This window comes from Anser anser (assembly GCF_964211835.1).
Source record: "Anser anser genome assembly, chromosome: 2".
Taxonomy (NCBI): Eukaryota; Metazoa; Chordata; class Aves; order Anseriformes; family Anatidae; genus Anser; species Anser anser.
The window spans coordinates 163,054,959-163,080,249 of record NC_139721.1 but is presented as its reverse complement, the minus strand read 5'-3'; the positions used below and the strand labels follow the sequence as shown (position 1 = coordinate 163,080,249).

At 44.1% G+C, this 25,291-nt stretch overlaps 1 protein-coding gene and 1 long non-coding RNA gene across 4 annotated transcripts in view; one reads left to right on the top strand and one right to left on the bottom strand.

The window, feature by feature from the left end:
• Positions 1-24,313, top strand: part of LOC310893821 — a 30,544-nt gene extending 6,231 nt beyond the window's left edge. Inside the window, exons 2-3 of the long non-coding RNA XR_014579331.1 lie at positions 189-5,015; positions 12,143-24,313. This is a non-coding gene — a long non-coding RNA (uncharacterized lncRNA). The remainder of the gene's footprint in view (positions 1-188; positions 5,016-12,142) is intronic.
• The window catches only part of SMARCD3 (SWI/SNF related BAF chromatin remodeling complex subunit D3), a 110,582-nt gene that overhangs the window by 82,923 nt on the left and 2,368 nt on the right, over positions 1-25,291 (bottom strand). For all 3 annotated transcript variants that reach the window (XM_083823251.1, XM_083823259.1, XM_083823250.1), the window contains exon 2: positions 24,320-24,513. The gene's annotated coding sequence lies outside the window, so the exon portion shown is untranslated. The remainder of the gene's footprint in view (positions 1-24,319; positions 24,514-25,291) is intronic.

Below are 25,291 nucleotides of genomic sequence, written 5' to 3'. Positions count from 1 at the left end.
AATTTGTATGTTACTTCTAAGCAAAATAAAAATTGGCTGAGAGGTTATAAACAAAATGTTGCGAACATGATAAAAACAAGTGGAAGAAAAATTAGCTACTAAAGACTCTGACAATGGTTGTTATACACAAGAGAGTATTTTGTTTTGTGTTTTTTGTTATTTTGTTTGTTTGTTTTTACCATCTTCAGAGATCTAAACAAGGGAATAAAAGACATGATTAAATTCTCAAAAGATTTTGGGGAAGTTTCACAGCCAGTGAGGACAGAGGATTAAAAAAAAAAAAGCAAGTGGGCCTAAAATGTTGGAAGATTTAGGCTGGAAAAACACAAGCAGGCAGTGGAAGGTAAATCCTGAGGTGAAAGAATTATATGTCTACAGTAGAAGGTAAGAGAGTTTTCTAACCTTTTCAGCTCTCCATTCTCCTAGTACATAAATACATACATGAAATCACAAGAATATGGAAATGCTAGGCACAGCAACTGATGGCACAGGGACATGATTACAGTGCTCAGGCTTCAGCTGGACAATTAAGTTTTCAAACAGGCTCTTTTTCAGCAACTGAGTGTTGTGAAACTGGAAAACATCCGTCTCCAGCACAATACAGTGTTTTCCCTCCTCGTCTCTCTCGCCATACTATAGACACAGCAAGTTGGCAGAGGACAGCTCAGGGCAACAAACTGCATTTGGCAATAAGGTCGTGAAACTGTACAATATGCACAGTAACGTACTGCCTATACTCCCAGAGGAAGAAAAATAAATAAATCTAAATGACAAGGGACTTGAATGGTGGCACAAGTGACTTATTAACTGCACCTTAAAAATGCAGAGGGTAGAAGAAGCTTAAGTTGAATCATTACGGTGTTCAGTGTTTAAAAAAAAATAATTTGCAGGAATATGCTGGTAAGACTCAAATAGCAGAGAGGTGTGTTCGTGTGTGGATGTGAACTGTGACAGGGAAAAGAGTTACTCAGTGCATGTTATATCGTATTACCTGTCACACTCCACAGTTCTTCCCATTCTTGGTACTCGGTTGTGTCTAGGGCCCGAGAGTACTAGGCAGTACAGATAAAAGTATATGGTCTTTGGCCTTTACAGTTTAGAAGTGAAGTTGACAGATGGAAATAGAAAGGGTGCACAGGAACAGAGAGAGCACTAATCATCATGATAGGCAGTGGACTTGGCGCACCAGCTGTCTAGCCTTGCTTATTTTGAATAGCCACCAAATTCCTACTCTCTGCACCCCATCATCAGCACCTGTTTCCTGACCAATTTATACTCAGCCTGCAACTTGAAACCATAGAAACAATGTTCTTGTAGGAAATTTTACTCTGTTCTCTTTTAGGAAGCAAATGTGCTTCATTCTTCAAAGAGATTCCCTAGCGCTCAGATGCTACAGACAAGCTAGTACATGCACATATGATACAGCAATGCTGAATGTTAGTTATAAAAGTGATGGCAAATAGTAAGGCACAAATCTCTGCTAAGGTTATACAGAGAATTTCTAAATTTTAGTTGTAAGCCCAAAGATATATATATATATATATATATATAAAGATGATTTCTTTAAATTTATGTAGTTAAGATCCCAGATATTAACCTTGACTATGATATTCACCTACTCTAAATAAGCATAAAACAAAGTAAAAAATATAGCGTAAAGTATATGTAATGGAAAGTCAACCACTAATATTTCAGCCATAAGGAATAAGGCAAGCAGAATATAGGAAGAAAAAAGTTACAAAGAAAACACTTGTCATAGTTCTGTCCTTTAGAAAAGCTTCTTTTGTCTATAACATAACTGATTCCTTTGTTACTTCATCTGACCTGTAACAATTCTTCCACTTACCGGATTGTTTTAATGCTTTTTTTTCCCCCCAGTTTCTCCACCTCCTTCTGCCATTTGAGTTAATCCTTTCTCTCCCTAATCAAATTCCTGCCATTGCATATCTCACTACTGCAATTCTGTCTGTTCTGAACTTGGCAAGTACTTTTTTACTCTGATAAAATCCATTTTTTCTGCATCCCTCTGTCTTACCATTTGCTGATTTTACCCCACCCTACAACAGCTTTCCCATGTATTTATAATCTCACTTAACTCTGGGATGCTTTGCCTCTATCATGGTGTTGCAAAAAGTCAACAATCACAATTCACATTTAGAAATATTTTAGAGAACAATCACATGAAGGCCTACACCCTTCTCCTTGTTACGGCCTTTTTCAAAGGCTTGTAATTGTTCTTTCCCATGTCCTCCTTTATATGTTAACTCCATTGATCTATGTAAGTACCAATTCTGTGGACCCTCTTGCATGCTTACGGGACGCAGCTCTCTGACATTTCAAACCAGACCAAGTCTAGACTACCTTCAGAAAATGACTCCGTTCTGTCTGGCAGCTGTTGAAGAATGGACTACATACATCTAAAATGGTTAACAGTCTTTCAGCTTCTAATCCTTTTGCAGTCTCACAAAATAAAAGTGCTTAGGAACCTGACTGCGGCAGGGACCCAAAGACAAAGCATGAAAGAGAGCAGGAACCAGTCTTTTAGTCATCTGGCTTTGGCTAAAAGACAACAGACACTTCTTAAGACTTACAAAGATTTAACAAATTCTCTTGATTCCTGTAGCAACAGTGCAGTTACCAGCTCCTAAACCTCTTCCCCCTCACAGAAAGCTGCAGGATCACCTACACAGTAACTGTTAGTGCTGCACTGTTTCCTTTCTGATCCTAAACATTCACTGAATTCTAAAGCAGTGATAGCTCAGGACTGGAGGCTGTGATGGATGGATGGATGAAGAAACTTAAAAACAGAAGAACAAACACTGCTTATTAATGTCTATACATAATATATACAAACACATACAGAATGCTGCTTCTAAAATTTTTGCAGTCACTTTGAATTCACCACTATTCCACTAATGCTTCTGCATTCCACATATTAAAAAAAAAAAAAAGCAAACTATGCTTGGATCCTGCTTGTCATCCCTGCTAGATCTAAGTCTGCTCCTTCAGAAGAGCATTACAATGGGTTTAGAAGAAGTGGTGCCTGTTACATATAATTTGTATTAACAGTTTCTTATGTGGTAGATCTAGTGCGAGTAGACCTGTCACTGTTCTTACACAGCTCTCCTTTTCTCCCTTAGGCATAAGAACGGAGCGCCCAGATAACTCCCTGCATACACTTTGTTTCCTGTTTTTTCATATTTGTCTGTCTACTCGTTTGAAAGAATTAATACTAGAAACTCTGATGCCGCTTCAGCTGCTTTTCTTATGAGAAGTTGCAAACAAGTCTTAAGTAGTGGCAATTTGTGACTGAGGAAGGAACTCTGTAGATGGGAACAACAGCGCACAATTGCCTTGTTTTACACAGGGAGCCAGGTACAGTGCCGCGCTACTCGCAGCTCGCTCCCTGTAGCTGCAGGGTCAGAGCACCTGAACGTGCAGACAGCCTCCGCGCCAGGTACAATCCGCGAGAAGCCTGGAGCCTGCGCTGCTGAGCTCTGAACAGAACCTTCCCTGTAACGCCTTCGCGGAGTATTTCCATGGGAACAGATACATGCCTCTCCTGTTGCCGAGGAGACACAGTCACTGCTTTTTCAGACTGGTGAACGTTGTCCCCGAAGCATTTCAGCATCTTTAAGACCATAAGGAGTTTTGCACAGCCATAAGCACCTCCCTTCCAGTTAAACATGTCCGTCATTCTCCCCGTTCCTATTTTTCAGAACCTGCTTTAAGCACTTTGATACGATGCAACAGATTATTTCCAATAACTGGCTTTGATATCAACATTTCAAAGTGACATTGCCAAATTAAACACCTCCATATGCCTGGAAGTCTTTCCTGCTATTGTTGGGGCAATTTTTCGGATTCGCTTTCGCTGACCTAACATGCAGTAAAAACAATTCCTTTCTCTCCAGGGGTTTCCTTCGGTATGGATCTGTACTTAGAGAAAAGCTGCGCGGCAATTCCAGCGTTCATCTCTCCTCCATATTCCACCACTTCTGCTATGTTTACATGGAAAACGTGTTTGTAAAAATCAAAGGGCTCTCTGTGCGCTTGAGGCCTCAGGAGGGCGGCAGCGCTGGATGGCAGCGCACACAAAGAGGCAGACTCCTAAAACGCTTCGGAGCTCGCCGTCAGTCGAGCGAAGCCTCGGCCAGCACAGACAGCGCCCCACGCAGCTTCCTACTGCCCCTGTGTGGCAGCCTCCAGCAGCCAACTGAGGCACAACCAGTGCAGGGGCTGAGCGGAGGGGGCAGCCGCGCTGCCACGGGGCAGGAGCCGCAGGCTTAGCAGAGCAGTTCTCGAGCTTCTGTGGCGGAGCACAAGGGGCTGCAGGCGAGAAGCGTCCACCTGACTGCCACAGATTCTCTTCTCAGGCTCTTTCCTCCCTCATACAAATTTTCCCCCGTCCTTTTAGGGAGAAAAACAAACAAACGAAAAACCAACCAACCGAAAGCCTGGTAGCTGAGAATTAGCAGTCTGGGGAGGGAGTGACAACTGATATGGGAACAGCGAGCCCTTGCTCATCTGATGCAGGGCAAGAGGAACAGCTGGAGACTATTGTTCAAAGAAGCAATGCATGGAGTCTCCCATACCGGGGGAGCCTTGAAACTTGGGATTTCTGTCAGCAGAAGGGCGCCTTCTCCACCTGTACACCTGAATTTACAGAAATTTACAGTGCCCTACCAGTCAAAAGGAACAAGCTCCAGGTTCTAAGGAAGATTTCAGAGCCACCTGTGCTGGACCATGCATTAACACCCAGAGAAAAAGGCGCATGACAATTGTCGGACACATTTCTGCAATCATCTGCCAATCATGCTGTCACAAGAGGTTTGTTAACTACAGACCCCGATCCAGGATGTTGCAGGGACACCACTGAGGCTTCATTGAGGCCTTGAACCATCACCCCTTGCTGCTCATCCAAATGGCAAATAACAACACTGCCTAAGGAGTCATGGAACAAATCAAGAGGGACGAGAGTACTGGGGGCAAGGGTGAAGGACACAGGACCCCAGGTAATCTTCCTGATCTTTTAGGTGCAGGGGAAGGTTTAGGTAGGAGCAGATTTATCCTGCAAGTTGAGTACTATGTGCTATGTATATCAGACTAGGAATCCATGCCCTCAGATAAAATGACATTGCTATCTTCCTCATTTAGGTTCTTCAAGAACAGGACAAAATCCCTCTATCAACCTCTGTCGGGTAAACTAAATACAGTGAGTGACCACAAGGACTCACTCCAAAACAGTTTTAACTACACCTTTAATCTCTTTATATGTCTCTTCTGAACACATTTTCATATTCCAACAGCCTTTTTAAAGTACAACTACTTGAAGCGGAACCTTTATTACAGTAAAATGTAGTGATGTCCCTAGAATGGCATCCTTCTTGGACCATTTCATTCCTTCACTACCACAATCCCAAAGGCCATTTGCAACTATACAAACTCATCTTTGTTTCTGACCACACGATCCTTGTATATTGCCACACTAAAAACTACAGGTGTTAAAAGGAACCTAATGTATACATCAACTATATAAAGAGTCCAAATTCATAGAATCATAGAATGGCTCAGGTTGGAAGGGACCTTAAAGACCACCTAGTTCCAACCCCCATGCCATAGGCAGGGATGCCACCCACTAGATCAGGTTGGCCAAGGCCCCAACCAACCTGGCCTTGAACACCTCCAGGGATGGGGCATCCACAGCTTCTCAGGGCAGTCTGTGCTTCACCCTTGCTGTGAAGAATTTCTTCCTAACATCTAATCTAAATCTATCCTCTTTCAGTTTAAAACCATTCCCCCTCCTCCCCAATATTCATCACTGCATTAATTATATCATTTTACATCTCCTTCCACCTGCATGCAAAGACTCTACTCTGTAACCTCAGTGCCAGCACAGCTCCAGTGCTGGTTCACAGACACAGTCTGTCACAAGTGCTTAAACCAGTCAAGAAATACATCCACCCCTGCACTGCACAGCCCCTGAGGTCTTTGTTGAGTAAACAAAGCAGTAGAGTTCTTCAAGGGAGTTTTGAGGCTCAGAATGAGAATTACCTGAGCCTGTAATATCTAAGAAATCTTACCACTGCCATTGGCTTTACAAAGAAAGATAAAAAGCAGAAGTAATGTAAAATAAAAGGTAAAATAAGTGAAAGCTCCAACAAAATGCAAATCTGCAGAATGCTGTCATGAGGTGGTACTTATATGTAACACTGGAATGAAATGTTGGGCTTTACTCTCTCTACCTCATCTGATTTAGATAAACAAAACAAAAAAAAACCCAACCAAACAACCCAAAAAACAGAAACAGAAAATAAATAGTTTGCTAAGAAGACAAAAGCTAGTGCCAGACCTGCAGTGCCTCTCAATTATGTTTCTACAGTCACAAGTCCTGGACCATAAAATCATTAACTATCACCCCATTGCTGGGCACCCAAAAACTCTGCTTTCAAAGCTAAGATAATATCATTTACCTCCACTACAAAGACGAAAAGTAAACCCGAAGGAATGGATATCTATTCCCAGCCAAAAGAACGGTGTTACCAAAATGAATACACAGCATTATATGAGTCTTAACTCATATTAAGTCTATGTGATGAGAGCTACATTGATTACAGGCATCTAGTTATTAATTTGGCCTTCCTATGAAGTTCAAAGTGAAGGAACTTTTTGTGGGGCTGCAGATGTGAGGAGATGAGGGCAAGGAAATGCCTTAAAGAAAAGGATGTACCTGCACCAGGAGAATTATAATAGTTCTGTTAGAAAGGACGTACAAAGATCGAGTCTGACTACCTGACCACTTTAAGGCTAACCAAAAGTTAAAGCATATTAATGAAAGCATTATCCAAATGACTCTTGAATACCAATAGGCGGTGAGCATCAACCAACTCACTAGGAAGCCTGTTCCAGTGTTTGACCACCCTCACAGTGAAGAATTTTTTCCTAATGTCTACCCTGAACCTCTCCTGGCACAGCTTTGTGCTATTCCCGTGCATCCTATCATTGGTTGCCAGGGAGAAGAGACCAGCACCGCCCTCCCCACTTCCCATCCTCAGGAAGTTGTAGCAAGCAATGAGGTTGTCTCTGAGCCTTCTTTTCTCCAAACTAGACGACCCAAGTGTCCTAAGCTTCTCCTCATAGGACTTGCCTTCCAACCCTTTCACCAGCTTTGCTGTCCTCCTCCGCATGCTTTCAAGGACCTTAACATCCTTTTCAGATTGTGGAGCCTAGAACTGAATGCAATGTTCAAGGAGTGGCTGCACCAGCACTACATGTAGTGGGAGAATCACCTTGTTTGACCACCTGGCTATGACGTGTTTAATGCATCCCAAAACGCAGTTTGCCCTCCTGACTGCCAGAGCACACTGCTGGGTCACATTGAGCCTGCTGTTGACCAGCATCGCCACATCCCTTTCTGCTGAGCTGCTCTCCAGCCACTTGCCTCCCAGTCTGTACCTTTATCTGGCATTCCTCCATCCCAGGTGCAGAATCCAGCATTTACCCTTGCTGAATTTCATGCCGCTGCTGACTGCCCAATGCTCCAGTCTATTTAGACCCCTCTGCAAGGCCTCTTGTTCCTTGAGAGAGTCAACAGCACCTCCCAGTTCAGTATCATCACCAAACTTGCTGAGGATGCCTTCAGCTCCTGCATCCAGAATGCTGAACAGAACTGGCCCTTGAATTGAGCCCTGGGAAACACTGCTAGTGACCGTCTACCAGAGAGATGTAGCCACACATCATTACAACACTTTGAACTCTAACGTTCAGCCAGTTCATTGCCCAGCATGGCATGACCCTGTTCAACTCACAGTTGGACAATTTGTCCAGAAGGATGCTGTGAGGGATAGTATCAAAGGCCTTACTAAAATCCAGAAAGGTTAAATCCACTAACTGTGTAACCTTATCATAGGAGATCAAATTGCTAAGGCAGGACTTTTCTTTCATGACCCCGTGTTGACCATGCCTGATAATAGCTTTGTTCTTTTAAATATCTTTCAATAGCATCCAGGACAAACTTCTCCATAACTTTTCCGGGTGTTGAGGTTAGACTAACAGGTTTGTAGTTTCCTGGGTCTTCTCTCGTGCTCTTGGTAAAACATTAGCTAGTTTCCAGTCAGCTGAGACATCCCCAGTCTCCCAAGACCTTTGTTAAATTCTTGAGTTATAACATAGGTTAGTTATAGCATAGTTAGTTAGCTAACTCTTTTAGTAGTTGAAGGATAAACCTTTGCATTCCTTGGTTGCAGGAACAAGAAGGAACATGACCCACATGCTATCTGCTCAGATGCACTGCTTTGTTTTTACAAGAATAGGGCCTGTCCCTAGTTGAATTAATTCAACTATTATTGCCTTAGTTGAATTAATAATCTTTGGTAACAGGAGGAAAACCATCACCAAAACTTCAATCCTGGATTTGAAGAGAGCTGACTTCAGACTGCTCAAGGAGCTAGATAGTAAGGTCCCCTGGGAAACTGCTTTTAAAGACATTGGGGTCCATCAGTGCTGGCCAGTTTTTAAGCACCACCTCCTAAGTGCACAGAACAGGCAATTCCAAAGTGTCAGAAGTCAAGGAGGAGGGGCAGAAGGATGGCTTGGCTGAGCAGGGATCTTCTTCAAGAGCTTAGGTGGAAAAAGAAAGTACATGGCTGCTGGAAGCAAGGTCAGGTAACATGGAAGGACTACAGGGATGCTGCTCTCCTTTGTAGGGAGAGAATGCAGGCTGCCAAAGCTCAATTAGAGTTGAAGCTGTCCAGTAGGGTGGGGGACAATAAAAAAGTCTTTAAGTATGTTAATGTGAAAAGGAGGACCAGAGCAAACATTGGTCCGATACTTGATGAGGATGGTCACCTCACAAACAGGGACACAGATAAAGCAGAGATGTTTAATCCATTTTTCGCCTCTGTCTTCAACACCAGTGATGGACTCTGGGACCCCAGCCCATGAGTTGAAGGACCATGACTGTAGGAACGATAAACTTCCAGTTAATCCCAAACTTGTGCAGGATTTGCTGCTCCACCTGGATGCATACAAGTCCATGGGGCCTGATGGGATTAATCCGAGAGTACTCAGAGAGCTGGTTGATGTCATCGTGGGACCTCTCAATTATTTTTCAATGGTCTTGGGAACCTGGAGGGGTCCCAGTTGATTGGAAGCTGGCAAGCATGGTCCCAATTTTCAAGAGGGGCAAGAAGGAAGGTCCTGGCAATTACAGGCCTGTCAGTCTCACTTCAGTGCCTGGTATAATTATGGAGATTATTCTGGGACTTTTTGAAAAACACCTAAAGGACAATGCAGTAATTTGTCAGAGCCGACACGCATTCACTAAGGGAAGGTCATGTATAACAAACTTTATTTCCTTCTACAACAAATCATCCATCTAGCTGACTAAGGGAAGCCAGTTGTTGTAATCTTTCTGGATTTCAGTAAAGCTTTCAATACTGTCTCTCACAATATTCTTCTGGACAAAATGACCAGAATACAGTTAGATAAAAGCATAATAAGATGGATGAGCAATTAGCTGGCAGTTTGGGCCCAGAGTGTTCTTCTAAATGGGGTTACATCAGGCTGGTGACCTGTCACTAGTGGGGTTCCCCAGGGCTCCACTTTAGGACCAGTCCTCTTCAATGTTTTCATAAATGATTTGGATGAAGGACTTGAAGGTTTTTTGAGCAAATTCGCGGACGATACCAAATTGGGTGGAGCTGTTGACTCCATCGAGGGTGGTGAGGCCTTGCAGAGAGATCTGGACAAATCAGAGAGCTGTGCAATCACCAACAACATAAAGTTTAACAAGAGCAAGCATCAGATTCTGCACCTGGGAAGGGGCAACCCTGGTTATACAGAGTGGGGGACGAGATGCTGGAGAGCAGCCATAAGAAAGGGATCTGGGGGTTTTGATCGACAGCAAACTGAGCGCGAGCCAGCAGTGTGCCTTGGTGGCTGGGAGGGCCAACCGTATCCTGGGGTGCACCAAGCACGGCATTGCTAGCTGGTCAAAGGAAGTGATCGTCCTGCTCCGCTCCGTGCTGGTGCGGCCTCACCTGGAGTACTGTGTGCAGTTCTGGGCACCACAGGATAAGAAAGATATAAAACTGTTAGAGAGTGTCCGAAGGAGGGCAACAAAGGTGGTATAGGGTCTAGAGGGGAAGACATATGAGGAGCAGCTGAAGTTGCTTGGATTGTTCAGTGTGGACAAACGGAGATGAGGGGAGACCCCATCGCAGTCTACAACTTCCTCCCGAGGGGGAGTGGAGAGGCAGGCGCCGAGCTCTGCTCTCTGGGGACCAGCAATAGGACCCAAGGGATCGGCTTGAAGCTGCGACAGGGAGGTTCAGACCGGATATCAGGAGAATGTTCTTCACTGAGAAGGTGGTCAGGCACTGGAACCGGCTCCCCAGGGAAGCGGTCATGGCACCAAGCCTGCCTGAGTTCAAGAAGTGTTTGGACAATGCTCTCAGACACATGGTCTGATTTTTTGGGTGGTCCTTTTGAGACCCAGGAGTTGGACTTGATGATCATTGTGGGTCCCTTCCAACTCAGATATTCTATGATTCAATATGTAAGTATACAAATATAGATTGTAGTACTTGTGCATATGCTCTTTCACTGACCTGAAGTAACATGCCTTCCATGCACACACAAATCCTAAAAATATGAGCAATCATCATGAAAATGTTATAACTCTCTACTCACTGTAAAGGAAACTTATGAGGACTAGTTCAGATACAGACATAGACAGTTAATCAAATAAACCATGTCTTCTTTATGTACTAGTAATGCAGGGTGGCAGAATTTAAACCGAGAAATCACAGAGTAAAATAAAAAGTGTTTTGAGTAACCACTATTTAACAAGTACTGAAATGCACAGTTGCAAAATGACTGGTGTTTGTAAACTGCTACTCACTACTGTGATAAAAAAACTACTGAGCAAACTCCATGAACAATGATTATGTCAAAAGCAGCACTATCTGAAGAACACTGCCTCACTGATTTTAGCTGGGCTACACAGCCCTTGTTCTCCTCATGTTTCAAGATTTTCTTCACAAGTTAGAGGTAACAGAAGTACTGTGATGGGAGAACACTGTTCAGGTTGAGAACCAGTCTTACCCTCATTTACAGGTCCCACAAGTTGCTACAGCAAAACAGTGAGGGGAGAAAGAAACAAGAAACAGGAATAAGCAGCCAGGACAGATTGGGAACTTATTAAATGGAATTTAGCAATAAAGCTGAATTATGTGAGCCCATAACTTAAGCATTTTCAAAGAAAGAAGCAGAGCAGTTGAGAACAATTTTACAAAGAAGGAAGCAGGAAAGCTGAAGAAAATTCACAGTAAGATTCACTTGTAACTAGCTGTGTTTGTAGGCATTTGAAATAAACTAATTTGGGTTAACGTAGCATAATCAGGAAAAGAATAACAGCAAGATTGCTACATGTTGCTAGCTCAGTCCCAGCCCTTCAGTAAGAGTGAACTATCTAAGTATTACTCTGAGCTGGCTCTGTGCCCTCACAGCCCACACAACCAGCCATGCCCTGGGCTGCACCAGCAGCAGCGCAACCAGCAGGCTCCGGTGAGACCCCACCTGGGCACCGCCTTCGTGGTGGGGCCCCCAGCACCGGGACGCGGAGCTGCTGGAGCGAGCCCAGGGGAGGCCACAAGGATGCTCGGAGGCTGGAGCAGCTCTGCCGTGAGGAGAGGCCGAGGGAGTTGGGGTTGTTCAGCCCAGAGAAGAGAAGGCTGCGGGGAGACCTCACAGCGGCCGTCAGTGCCTGCAGGGGCTGCAGGAGGGCTGGGGAGGGACTCTCGGGCAGGGGGGGTAGGGATAGGACACGGGGTGACGGCTTTAAACTATAAGAGGGTAGATTTAGATTAGATGTTTGGAAGATATTCATCATATTGAGGGCAGTGAGGCACTGCAGGAGGCTGCCCCCAGGAGCTGTGGGTGCCCCATTGCTGGCAGTGCCCAAGGCCAGGCTGGATGGGGCTGGGGGCAGCCGGGGCTGGTGGGAGGTGTCTGTGCATGGCGGGGGGTTGGAACTAGATGGGCTTCGAGTTCCTTTTCAACCCAAACCATTCTGTGATTCTATGATCCAGGCCTACTAGATGATATAATCTGAGACATCTCTGTTCTGCTTCCCTCCAAGGCACCTTCATACTTGCATGGAACTCAAAGAAAACCCTGATCTTACCAACGGCTTCCAGGAACCCCAACTATCCACATCGGACAGAACACCCACAGCACAACTTGCTAAGAAAAACACAATCAGGCTTTTGAAGTTTTGCTCTTATTTTGGTGAAAACTGATTTCCCAAAAAAGTTCTCCTAACTTCACTCCTCTTCTCATCTAAAGTACACTCCGTAAACAGAACCAAAGTATTTTTATATTCAGTTTTAAATCAGTCCAGAAGACTTGCACAGGTATGGGAAAACTGTAAGTTCAGAGAGCTAATACACTAAAGAAACCACACAGTCAAAGATGGGGGGAGTTACAGCTATGCTGCTTAAACTCTTTATTTTCTTTAAAGCTGCTTAACAAGGACTGACGTTTGGAATAAAAGAAGCATTTATCACTTACTATCCTTGTATTTTTAATGAAGACTGTGGAAAAATACACATTTCTGGCATCAGAACTCAGACCAAATGTCCACTTAGCCAATGATTAGTACCAGATGCTCAAAGAAAGACTATAATAAATAAAATAATAATAAATTTATTTTCATAGAATCATAGAATGGCCTGGGTTGAAAAGAACCTTAAAGATCATCTAGTTTCAACCCCCCTGCTCCGGGCAGGGTTGCCAGCCACTAGAGCAGGCTGCCCAGAGCCGCATCCAGCCTGGCCTCGAATGCCTCCAGGGACGGGGCATCCACAGCCTCTCTGGGCAACCTGTTCCAGTGCCTCACCACCTTCCGAGTGAAAAACTTTCTCCTAATTTCTAACCTAAATCTCCCCTGTCTTAGTTTAAAACCATTCCCCCTTGTCCTATCACTACCAACACATGTAAACAGCCGTTCCCCCTCCTGTTTATATGCTCCCTTCAAGTACTGGAAGGCTGCAATGAGGTCTCCCCAGAGCCTTCTCTTCTCCAGGCTAAACCAGCCCAATTCCCTCAACCTTTCTGCATAGGAGAGGTGCTCCAGCCCTCTGATCATCTTAGTGGCCCTCCTCTGGACCCGTTCCAAGAGCTCCACATTCTTCTTGTGCTGAGGGCCCCAGGCCTGCACGCAGTGCTCCAGGTGGGGTCTCACAAGAGCAGAGCAGAGGGGGGACAATCACCTCCCTCTCCCTGCTGGCCACCCCTTTTTTGACGCAGCCCAGGACATAGCTGGCCTTCTGGGCTGCAAGCGCGCACTGCCGGCTCATGTCCAGCTTCTCATCCAGCAGGACCCCCAAGTCCTTCTCCGCAGGGCTGCTCTCAAGTTCTTCTTCATCCAGTCTATATAAATACCTGGGATTGTCCCAGCCCAATTGCAACACCTTGCACTTGGCCTTGTTGAACTTCATTAGGTTCTCATGGGCCCACTTCTCCAGCCTGTCCAGGCCCCTCTGGATGCCATCCCTTCCCTCTATTGTATCGACTGCACCGCTCAGCTTGGTGTCATCTGCAAACTTCCTGAGGGTGCACTCGATTCCATCGTCTATGTCATTGATAAAGATGTTGAAGAGCACCGGTCCCAAGACCGACCCCTGAGGGACACCACTTGTGACTGGTCTTTTCTGCAACTACATAAGATATTCAAATAAATATTCATCAGATATTCAAATAACCATACTCCACTGCATTATTTTCTCTACACACTTTACATATAAACTCATCAACATTCAGTTCACAGAATCACAGAATTGTAGGGGTTGGAAGGGACCTCAAGAGCTCATTGGGTCCAAGCCCCTGCCAAAGCAGGTTCCCTAGAGCAGGTTGCCCAGGTAGGCATCTAGATAGGTCTTGAACATCTCCAGAGAAGGAGACCCCACAACCTCCCTGGGCAGCCTGTCCCAGTGCTCCGTCACCCTCACCGTGAAGAAGTTCTTTCGCATGTTGGTGCGGAACTGCCTGTGCTACATTTTGTGGCCATTGCCCCTTGTCCTGTCCCCACAAACCACTGAAAAGAGGTTGGCCAAATCCCACTGTCTCCCACACTTAAGATATGTGTAAACATTGATAAGATCCATGTTCATTCTGCCATATTATCATCAAGTTTGAAAAAAATTCATCCACAGTTCTTAAGAAACAGGTTTAGGCTCTACTACACAGAATAACGTCACATCATCAGCTAATTTTATTGCTTTGTTATTTACCTCTTTAGAAATCATTTATATAATACACTGGCCACCAACAGGGGACCAAAATGGTAGTCCTTCTGTTACAAAAACTGAACATTTATCCATACTTCTGCTTCCTGTTAAGGGATGCAGCCAATACGCAGCCACCCCTCAAGCAGCGTCAGGACCCAGAGATCCCAGCCCAGTGTGCCTGAAGACCCCTTCTGCCCACCTGATACCCCAGCCTGGATCCCCCATCCTCATACCCACTCCACAGGTCTCCAACTTGCCAGCCAGTCCTGCTTTTACTTTGCTAGCAAAAAGATGCAGGTAGTCATACACCCATCTCACAGACACCTGTGGCAAGCGTTCTGATTTTGGTTGGGATAGTTAATTTTCTTCATAGAGGCTCATTTGATGCTGCATTTTGGACTTGTGGTGATGCTAGGAGTGATGACACACTGACATTTTGGTTGCTGCTGAGCAGTGCTCTCACAGAGCCAAGGACTTTTCTGCTTCTCGTGCTGCCTTGCTGGTGAGCAGGCTAACGGGTGCACCAAGACCTGGGCGGGGGACACAGCTGGGAGAGCTGACCCAAAGGGACGGCCCATACCCTGTGGCATCACGCAATAAAAGCTGGGGCAAGGAAGGATGAGTGGGGGACTTTCAGAGCAATGGCGTTTGTCTTCCCAAGAAACCGTAACGCACGATGAGCCCTGCTCTCCTGGACGTGGCCGAACGTCTGCCTGCTGATGGGAAGCAGGGACGGAATTCCTTGGTTTGCTTTGCTTGCAAGCAGCTTTTGCTTTACCAGTTAAACTATCTTTATCTCAACCCGCAAGATTTTGCACTTCTACCTTTCTGATTCTTTTCCCATCCCACTATGGGGCAGTGAGTAAGCAGTTGTGTGGTGTTCAGCTGCCTGCCTGGGTTAAACCACAACAGCAGGCAAAAAAAAGCCTCCAGTCAGGGAATTTTGCTTAATTTAATTTACTGACAACTAACAAACCTTTAATTACTGATTCTAGTACTGAGAAATAAAAATAACATGTACGGAAAACACCTCAGCCTCACTCTGGATGTTTCCACTTTCCAGTTTCCAATCCCCCTGCCAGACGTTACATTCAGTCCCTTTGGTGAGGCGGCAGGCAGTGCAGGAGATGGGGGTCACTGCATAGGGGTTCCTTTTCTTTTTTTAGCTCTTTTGTTTCTTATTCATCATTGGCTCTTCGATGGGCCATAGTGCCTTACAGGCACACCTTCTCCTTTTGTGTCCTCACTCCTAATCATTGTCCTCTTGTACACATTTTGTTTCCTCAGGTGTCTCTCCCATTCTGCTCTGGTGTTTCCTCACCCTTCTTGGATATCTTCTCTGCTCTCGCGTTTCTCTTGCTCTGCTCCGGCAACACTGCTTGTTCCTGCTTGGGCATCTTCCTTCCAGCATCTCTCCTACTTCTGCTCGTGTCTCCCCTTGTGCCTGGCAACTACTGCCCTTTCTTAAATATTTTCACAGAGGTGTCCTGCACTCCTCTCACTGGTTCTAGTTTTGATGTGCGGTGGATCCATTTTGTATGCTGCTGCGCTGGCTGGAAGCAGCTATGACCAGCACAGGGCAACCTGTGACCTCCTCCTATACAGTCACTCCTGTAGCACGTCCCCACAAACCCTGCCAATTTTGCCCAATATAGCGCCCCACACTCACGGACCCCCTGAGTACAGTACAAGCCCTCTGTTCATCTCATAGGCCTGCCCAGACACTGGACCACCTATCTACTGGCAAGTGCTCAGTTTGCTTGAGATCTGCCAGCAGATTACACGTGCACCCCCTGCCACACACACCAGGTCTAGGGAAGACACACACTCATCTCTGCAGCTGGCACCTGGCACATGGGCTGCGACCTGCAGCTGCTGCTGCTGCGACGCTCGCTCATTTCACTCACGCCAGTCCCCCCACAGCAGCTGGTGCTTGGGACACATGCCAGACCCAATGGTGGGACTTGAGATCCTTACCTGCTCTGGCTAGCCCTGAGACTCCCCCTCACTCCAGCCGCTGGCAACAAAGCCCAGGGGTGCCATCACCCCCAGTTGCTGGCCCCAAATTCACTCATGCTGGTCCCCACAGCAGCTGCCATTCCAGACACAAAGTCTTTGAGATCTGTGGAGATGCTCCCAAGAGATACGGGCCCTCTAGCTACTGACACTGAGACAACCACTTGCTCCTGTGGCAGACACCACAGACCAGGGATGGCTGCACCCCTGGGTCTGACTCCACTTGCTGGTATACACTCACGTCAGTCTTGCCAGTTTGTGGCACCTATTCTTTACAGAACTCACACATAGGGTAGAGAGATTACACAGAAAGTTAAGAATGGATTTAATAAAAAGATAGGATAGACTGTGACAATCAGGCACAGGTCTCAGCCAGAGAAATGTACTGACCAGCTACTGTGTGCATGCAGGTGACCCTTTTCATACCCTCTTCTGTCTATCCTCCCACTTTGCTTCTCCCCACCCCGCTACCCATAAACATTTCCTAGTAAGTTTTGCATAATTCCACAGGCCTCCAAACCCTGATGTTCCTCTTGTTTCCCCCTTATTATCAATTACCAAGTCCAGGGGAATCCTCTGCAAAGCTATGCCTGTAATTTCTTAATGGCTCATCATTAAGTGACTGCAGACATTTGGTCTTTGTCTCCATTATCCCTTAAACTAGCAGTTTGTGTCTTTGTGGTTTTGTTTAGCACTTCCCGTATTTCATTGTTATCCCCTTTGCACTGAAAATATCCTTGACAGGATAATATTAATGAAGGAGAGGTGCACTCTCACCTTTTGTGTACCCTTATATTTCCTACTTTTCCTAACTATTTGTGTGGAATTTTCCTTGTTGACTATGTACATCCCTTATTAGACTTTACGTTCTTCAGAAACCTCACTGAGAGCATTTTCAAAAGCCTTAAGGACAATGCACTGACAGGCCTGCTCTTATTCACAAGATTCTTCAAAGAATTCTAACCCTAATAGAACAAGGGCACAACAGATGATAGAATAAGAACATAATAGACCTGTGGGGCACTGTTTGCCTCTGCAGAAGACATTCTCACTCATTCTCTGCAATGGCATACTTACGGCACAAACAGGACACTAATTCTTTGAAAAGACAGGATGCAACTAATTACAACTTTGTGTACAATTTACAATGTTAAATACACCAGCACAGAAAGATGGCTGCAGTACTTGATGGAAGCATTCACTCAGAATTAAATGTGAAGGATTTACAGACAGCCTGACAGAAGGTATTATAGACAGCAGTTCTCTTCCTCTTATCATATTGCAGCCAGTGTTGATCACATCTCAAGAAAGTATACGGCAGAATTAATAAAGATACAGATATAGGAAAATTAGCTATGAAATAATTCTCTTATGAAGAGGAGCTGAAAAAAGGGCTTTTTTTCAGGAAAAAAGGGCCGCACACTTTGAGGAGGAAAGTGTGTAGATTTAAGGCTACTACTGAGACAAAACTAGGAGTACATTACCTTGTTACAGAAGATCTAGGTGACCACCAAAAAAACCGGGGGCAACAAATTCAAAATTAACATAAGCTTTTTCATGCAGCATACAGTTAGCCTATGGCACTTGCCAAGAGATACTGAAGATGTATAAATGGGTCAATTACATATGGAGCATCCAGTTTTCTTCACCCTAAGACCACACAGCAAAAGTTTTACATGCCATACAGCCAGAAGACACAGACCACCACATACTTTAGAGGATGACTGAGAGAGGAAGTAGCAAACAGTCCACAGAAAAGCTCTAACAGCAGAGGTCTCACATATTCCACCACACGCAATTGGGACCCAACTGGTCTACACATAATACTGGAGACCTAGTGTTGGCATTCCTGGCAGTCCCTGCTTGTTTGCTTCCTTCCTGAGCTAGATCTGGACTACTAAGAACAAGAATTGCACCAAAATTACTTACAAACTATATATAGACAGCCTTGTACTAAACAATTAGATTCATACATGAATATCCAGAGCTGTAATAGTAAGTATTAAGAGGAAAAAAAGAGAAAGTTTGTAAAGAGCAAAGCCCACAGAACAAAAGCCAAACTCTACTGAGAACTAACACAAACCTTCTGTGAGGGGCAGCTTATTGCTTAGCATTAATCATGAGAGATTTGAAAGACTGTTCTAGGGAGCGGCAGAGTATTGGACTATTTTTTTAATAAGCACTATGAAATATCAATAATGTCCCCAATTTGCTGTCACAAAGCAAAGAACAAGTGTCAATTGGGGAATGTAGTTAAAAGCAAAGGTACCTCCACAGGGAAGGATTAGTCAGACAATATTCATCAGTGTCATTCAGCATATGGGAAATTAATAAAAAATCACCTCTAATAAACTGGAGTGTAGGACAGATCTATTGTATCAAGACCTAAAAACATCTTATTAAGATAGATTCATTCAAATAATGTGTGTACTTAAATGCAAGGAACAATCTAAGAACAAAGGATAAAGAACTTCCCCCTAAAGCAAGAGATTTTATCTTGAAAAGGAGAAACTCTGAAAAGCAGTAACTCTGAACTGGAAGTAGGGACCACAGTGGGAAAACAACTCAAACCAAATTACTTACCCTACTGTGGCAAAGAGAGTCAGTGAAACTCTTGGATTTATGGAGAGAAGAAACTAAGGAGAGAGGGATGATTTTCTCCATATGCCTTAGCCACTAGAGAAGTCCATGTGGGAACACTGGATAAAGTAGTGTCATGTACAATTCACAGAAATGTTGAAACAATCCAGAGGTCTGTGTTGACCATGGAAGTCTTAAATAATGCAACATGTTTAAGGAACTAAACACAATGTTCTGAGATGGCACTATTGTGCTAAGTACATTCAATGCAAGTACAAACTCACAAAATCTCAGATACTGAAGGACTTTTAAATTAGATAGGGAAGGTAAAAAAAAAAAAAAAAGAACAAGAGCCAGTGGCCAAAAGTTGTCACCATACAAACTATGCTAAAAAGCATTGCCACATAGCACATGCCAGCTAGGAGCACAGTGAAAAAAAATAAAATGAAAATGACATTCCTCTCAGACAAATACAATGGCACTCTGTTCTACGTAAGTAGAACTGGCACTGCTGGAACCTGCACCCCTTGCCTGTAGGACAGACAGAATATAACAGACATCACTAACAGAATACTTACAGAATCAAAGAAAAGTGGTTAGTGGAGTGTGTTTACATGGCAAGGTTTTCGTAGTGGGGGGCTGAAGGCATGGCCTCTGTGAGAAGAAAGCAGAAGCTGCTCCATGTTAGGTAAGGGACAGTTCCAGACAGCTCCAAAGGGACCCGCTGCTGCCCAGAGCTGGGCCCACAAGCAATGTTGTTTGCACCCCTGGGAAAGCAGAGTTAAGAAAGGGAAAAAACTGCTGCACAACAGCAGCTGGGAGAGCGAGGAGTGAGAAACAGCCTTGCAGACACCGAGGTCAGTGAAGGAGGGGGAGGACGTGCTCCATGCACCAGAGCAGCAGTTCCCCTGCGGCCCGAGGAGAGGCCCCTGGTGGAGCAGGCTGTCCCCCTGCACCCACGGGTCCCACACGGAGCAGATCTCCACGCTGCAGCCCGTGGAGGAGCCCCCGGTGGAGCAGGTGGATGTGGCCTGGAGGAGGCCGCGACCCATGGAGAGCCCCCGCAGGAGCAGGCCCCGGGCCGGAGCTGCAGCCCGTGGAGAGGAGCCCCCGCAGGAGCAGGGGGTCTGGGGGGAGCTGCCGCCCGTGGGGGACCTGTGCTGGAGCAGTTTGCTCCTGGGGGATGGACCCCGTGGGACGGAGCCGTGTGGGAGCAGGTCTTGAGGAGCTGCTGCCTGTGGGCAGCCCCCGCAGGCTCAGTTGGGGAAGGACGGCATCCCGTGGGAGGGACCCCATGGAGCAGGGGCAGAGAGGGACCACGAAGGAGCTGCAGAGACAATGAGCCAGGGACCGACCACAGCCGCCCCCCCCCCCCATTCCCCCACACTGCTTGTGGGGAGGACATAGAAGAGGGTGGATGGGGGAAAGGTGTTTGTACTTTGCTTTTAGTTTCTCACTGCTCTAGTTTGTTAGTAATAGCTAATAAATTTTATTAATCTCCTTATGCTGAGTCTGTTTTGCCCATGACGATAATTGTTGAGTGATCTCCCTGTCCTTATCTCAACCCTTGAGCTCTTTTCATCGTATTTTCTCCCTCACCCTTTCCCTTTGAGGCGCAGGAGTGAGAGAGTGGTTGTGGTGGGGCTCAGCTGCCCACCTGAGTAAAAGCACCACAGTTAGCACGGCCATTAGATCTTCCAATTCTTCATTGCCCTAACTCAGTACTGACCTGACAAATCCCTTCTTAACAGATATTTGTCTAAGTTCTTAAACCCTCAACTGACAGAGCGTCTACAGGCATTACATTCCGTTTTTAATTTACCTAATCAAACTGCAGCTTGTCTTTCTGGAATGTATGGGGCTCACAGTAAGGACAAATGGAGGCGCACTAGAGCTCCGTAGAACACATATGCCAAATGATACAAAACCCTTTTTTAGCTGTGAGATCTAATAATCTGTAAACAACCAGTAAATTGCATGAGCTTTGTACTTTCTCCTGAAACTACTCATACTGGCCACTATCCACAAAGTAACTGAGCTGGCTGGTATACTGATCTGACTCCACGTGGTTATTCCTGTGATCTCAAACAAAAAGTAAGAAGTAAAAAAATTTAAGTAGCCTTGCAACTTGTTCTTTTTCTATGACAGAAATGGAAAGATTTAAAAAATTATCTACAAGTAACATTTAAAAACCATTCTCTGCTGACCTAGCAGCTACAAACACAGCTCTTGCCTTCCATCTAGATATCACCTTGTAACTGTAAATTCTCCAGTTTCCATGAATCACACATAATTTGCCAGGGAAAATTATTAAATCTTTAAAACTAATGAATTCATATATTTTGAATGCTATACCTTATTAGGCCTTGCACTTTCTCCAGATCAACTCTAATTTCTTTCACATCATGAAAAGCACATTAGTAAATCAAAGGTCATGTGCATATCAAAAGTCAGGTTTATACAAATTTCCACTTTGGTACAACAGCTGTTCGTATAAATTAAGAATATATGATTGGTAAGCTATATTTTCTTCTCTGTGATTTAGGATCTTGATAGGAGTTGAACAACCTTTATACAAATTATTTTTAAAATTCATTTACAGGCAGAGAATAAGTGTAATACCCAAATTTCAGGGTACAAATTAAAAGACACAATGTTGATAGACTCAAACTGATATCCTGCAGGAGACAAAATCTTCAGACTAGCTGGAGGCTTCATTTAAAAAATGATGATAGATATATTCAAAGAAAAACAATATCCCTAACTTTGGACAACTACCATAGGCAAATACAGACATCATCTTCATTATGATAACAGTACAAAACAGTAAAGGCTATTGGACTATCAGGGGCTATAAAGGACAGGAAGTTTCTTTCTCAAACATTGGAGCCAATGAACAAAAGTTTTTTTTTTTTTTAAATAGAAAGATGGTGAAAACAGCTTTCCATAAAATTCATGAGAATCTTGTCCAACACTAAGGCACCAGGGCTATCAATATATCCAGGTATGAGAATGACCGTATTGTCATTGTCTGTATGATTACTTTGTGAATATCAGAAACACTTGACAAGAGCAACTCAGGTTGTCAATTCATGAAAATCAAGCAAACCCCGACTGATGACCTCTGAGTAACGCTTCCTGAACAAGACCACATTCTATGTTACAAACATGTTATGGATAACACAGCAATAACTCTGTAAGCCAGAAGAAAAAGCATGAAGGTTGTAGTTATTTGCCTGTTTCTATGCACTTACGAAGTTTCTGTATAAATTAAAAACCTGAATAATTCCTGTGGTATAGTGCCAGAACTCTCAATGCTTCATATTTTTAAGTCAGAACCATTCAATCCCTCCAATCCCACCCTTCCAGAAAAACTAAGTTCCTTGAATGCTATTCAGTTTAAGGGGAGATCAGCAAATTCCAGGCGTTAGCTCAAGTACTCTGTTTGGAAACCAATGTGGCAATATCACACTGGAAGAGAAGCGAGCTCCAAGTGATTAAGAGTACCGAAGTTTAAAGTTAACACCTTACCTTTAATTGAGATTAAGATCAACTAAAAGAGTTTTAATACATCAACTTGTCTGATTTCAGACAGGGTTGTGGAGTAAGCTGTCTGCAGAAAGTCAGGCTACATTAGCAGGTATACTCTGCATTAACTTTAATATCAATGGCTTCTAACAAGTTAGTCATCATAGAGGACACAGCATTTGACAGTTACAGGAAGGGAAGCAACTGGAATGGTGAATCAGAGCTGAAAAGGAAATAAACTTTCCTAGGCATTAGTTAGAAAAAGCATTTTGCCATATTTGCTGTCTTGCATTCAATAGGTAACCTGAACCCAACACCATCCACAAGTACAAACACAAGTAAGAAAACCACAAATGAGCTTCCTGTGATTAACAGATTATTATTCTCATTGCCTTTACTTACAATTTATTTTGTCAAGGCCCTGCAGTCACACCCCTTTTTGTCTGGTCCCCCCTCCACCAAATATCCTCAGCCTTCTGTAATTTGGAGCCTGAATGACAGGAACTACCAAACTGCCTTTCTAAAAGGCATACCGTTAACCAGCAACAGCTGTAAGCTGGATTCAAGTGCCCACTACCTTTAAGAAAAGGCCAAAGTGAATGGTCTTATAGTCCTCCCTGGATTCAGAATCCAAGAGAACATTCAGTTGAACAGAAAAGGACAGAATAGTAACAGAAAACATAATCACAGAAAAGTAAATGTACTGAAAATAAAGCTAGACGAGTCTAGACCAGGAAAATGGAACAATTCCTTCCAGTGAAGATAACTTAACATTGAAAAAGCAGACATAAGAATTTGTATGATTTTCTAAAATTATTTAGCCCAAACTACTGATTCCAACTGACTGGAAAAATATTCAGTATTTGCCTTGTTTTCCTGTTCTTTTTTCATGTACCTAGTACTAGTCGGAGACAGGATGCTTTGGTGTGACTTAGTGCAATACAGTTCTTAGGTTCATGTAAGTCATGATCAGTAAACTACTAATAGTATCTCTCTGTAACAGACTTTCCTTAGCTCAGCCAGCAGATAAAAAGCCACGTCCAAAGTTCATAACTATGCTGCGGCAGACTAAGCAATATGGTTGTCAACAGACCAAACAAGATGGCAATAACAAACATAATTTCTCTTAAAATCAAAAAGTTTTACATTAATCTATTTGTTTCCAATGCAAAATAGGTTTAGTTTTTCTAGTAGGCACTCTACCAGTGAAATGACCTGTGCAGGCTATAAAAGGCAAAAAGGCACTGATCCAGTTGTAGGAAAGAGAAAGTCCCTTACAGATGTATTGTGCATTGGCTGAGAAAAAGATAGGTGGATGAAGCCGGGTATTTACTAGTGGAAGCAACAAGAGGATTGGAACTACTGGTAGAAAGTAAAGACTGGAGAGACAGATCTGAGTACCTTGTCACAGAGATGACCAATGGATATCCAGCAACAGCAGGCACTAGAGAAGCCTAACAGCTACATGGTAAGAGCTAACCATGCTAATTTAAGTCTCTGTAAAAAGCAGGGCAACCCTATAAATCAATAACCATCTGGCGTGAACTAATCACATTTACTTGTAGCTACTTGGGTAATAAGCCACCAGAGAGAATACCTGCTACTTCATCTTCTTCATTCTTTCCTCGATTAGGCCTGCTCTCAGCAACTGCATTCTCTAACATTACTTGATCTGAACCAGTCTACTCTGCCTAATCATCTGCCTCCCTGACAGCAGTAGCAGAAACTATCAGAAAAGGAATTGACTAGTAAAAGGACCAGATGAGATCAATAGCAGCTAGAAAGCAATTCAGAACTTATTTCACAAAATAACATTTTCCAGAGGTCCAAATATTTTCCAGTGTCAATATAAGTCACATTCTTCCCACCTAGAACAGGTCACTTTTCAAAGGGCTAAAACCTACCTGTACCCAACTAGGTAGATGATGAACACCTGGAGTCACCTCTGTATAGACCAAGAGTGAACAGCAAACTTATCCAAGAGGATGGGGCACGAAACCAGATATTATGTCATGATGAATTAGCAGCAGATATTCTAATTGACCTGAAGCAGGAACAGCTTTAAGACAGCAGGCTGAAGACGCATTTGGATCCAGGTCTGAAAAAAGAAAATACATACGGAGTGAGAGAGAAGCAATATACAATATAAATAGAACTTCCTAGAACAGACCAACCTACGAGACACTTCAAAGACAGCACAACTCAAAGAAAGAGAAAAAGAAAGAGAGAGAAAGAAAGATCAAGAAAGGAAAGATGCAACAGACAGTGATTAAGGACTTCCCGGCAGACAACTGCAGACAGGTGCATGTCCATGTTGCCGGTCAGGTACTTTTGCCCAGGTACCGGGCCACATTTACAAGCTATTCAACTTTCAGACTGAAGCCGGCTTATATTTGGGAAAGTTGGAGAAAATATGGAAGTACAACACTTGCCTATAATCTGTCAACATGTTGAGGCTTACTTTAATAAGAACCACCGAACGGTTAAGACTGGAAGAGATCCCTGGAATTTGTCTAGTCTAGCCAAGAAGCAAGGGTACTTTCTCACATGGATGTTCTCAATCACATTTCTGCCATACGACATCCATGGCAACCTTGGGAAAGAAGACCAGCTCAGGAACTTTAACCAAGTCAGCTTGCTTTCACTCTTAAAAAATGGTATCTTTAATGGCTGTCAGACTGCCATAGCATCTCAGCAGGCACTATCAGCTGCCTTGGTAGGCTGGCGAGAGGGTTGTAGATTAGGATAACTAATGATCCCACAGATCCATCGTACAGTCAGGCACCTTCAGTGGCTACATGTTCGTGACAGGTCCCTGAGGTAAGAAGGAAAAGGCATCCGCTCCTTGGAAAGAGCTGAGCCAGCTGTACCTGTCC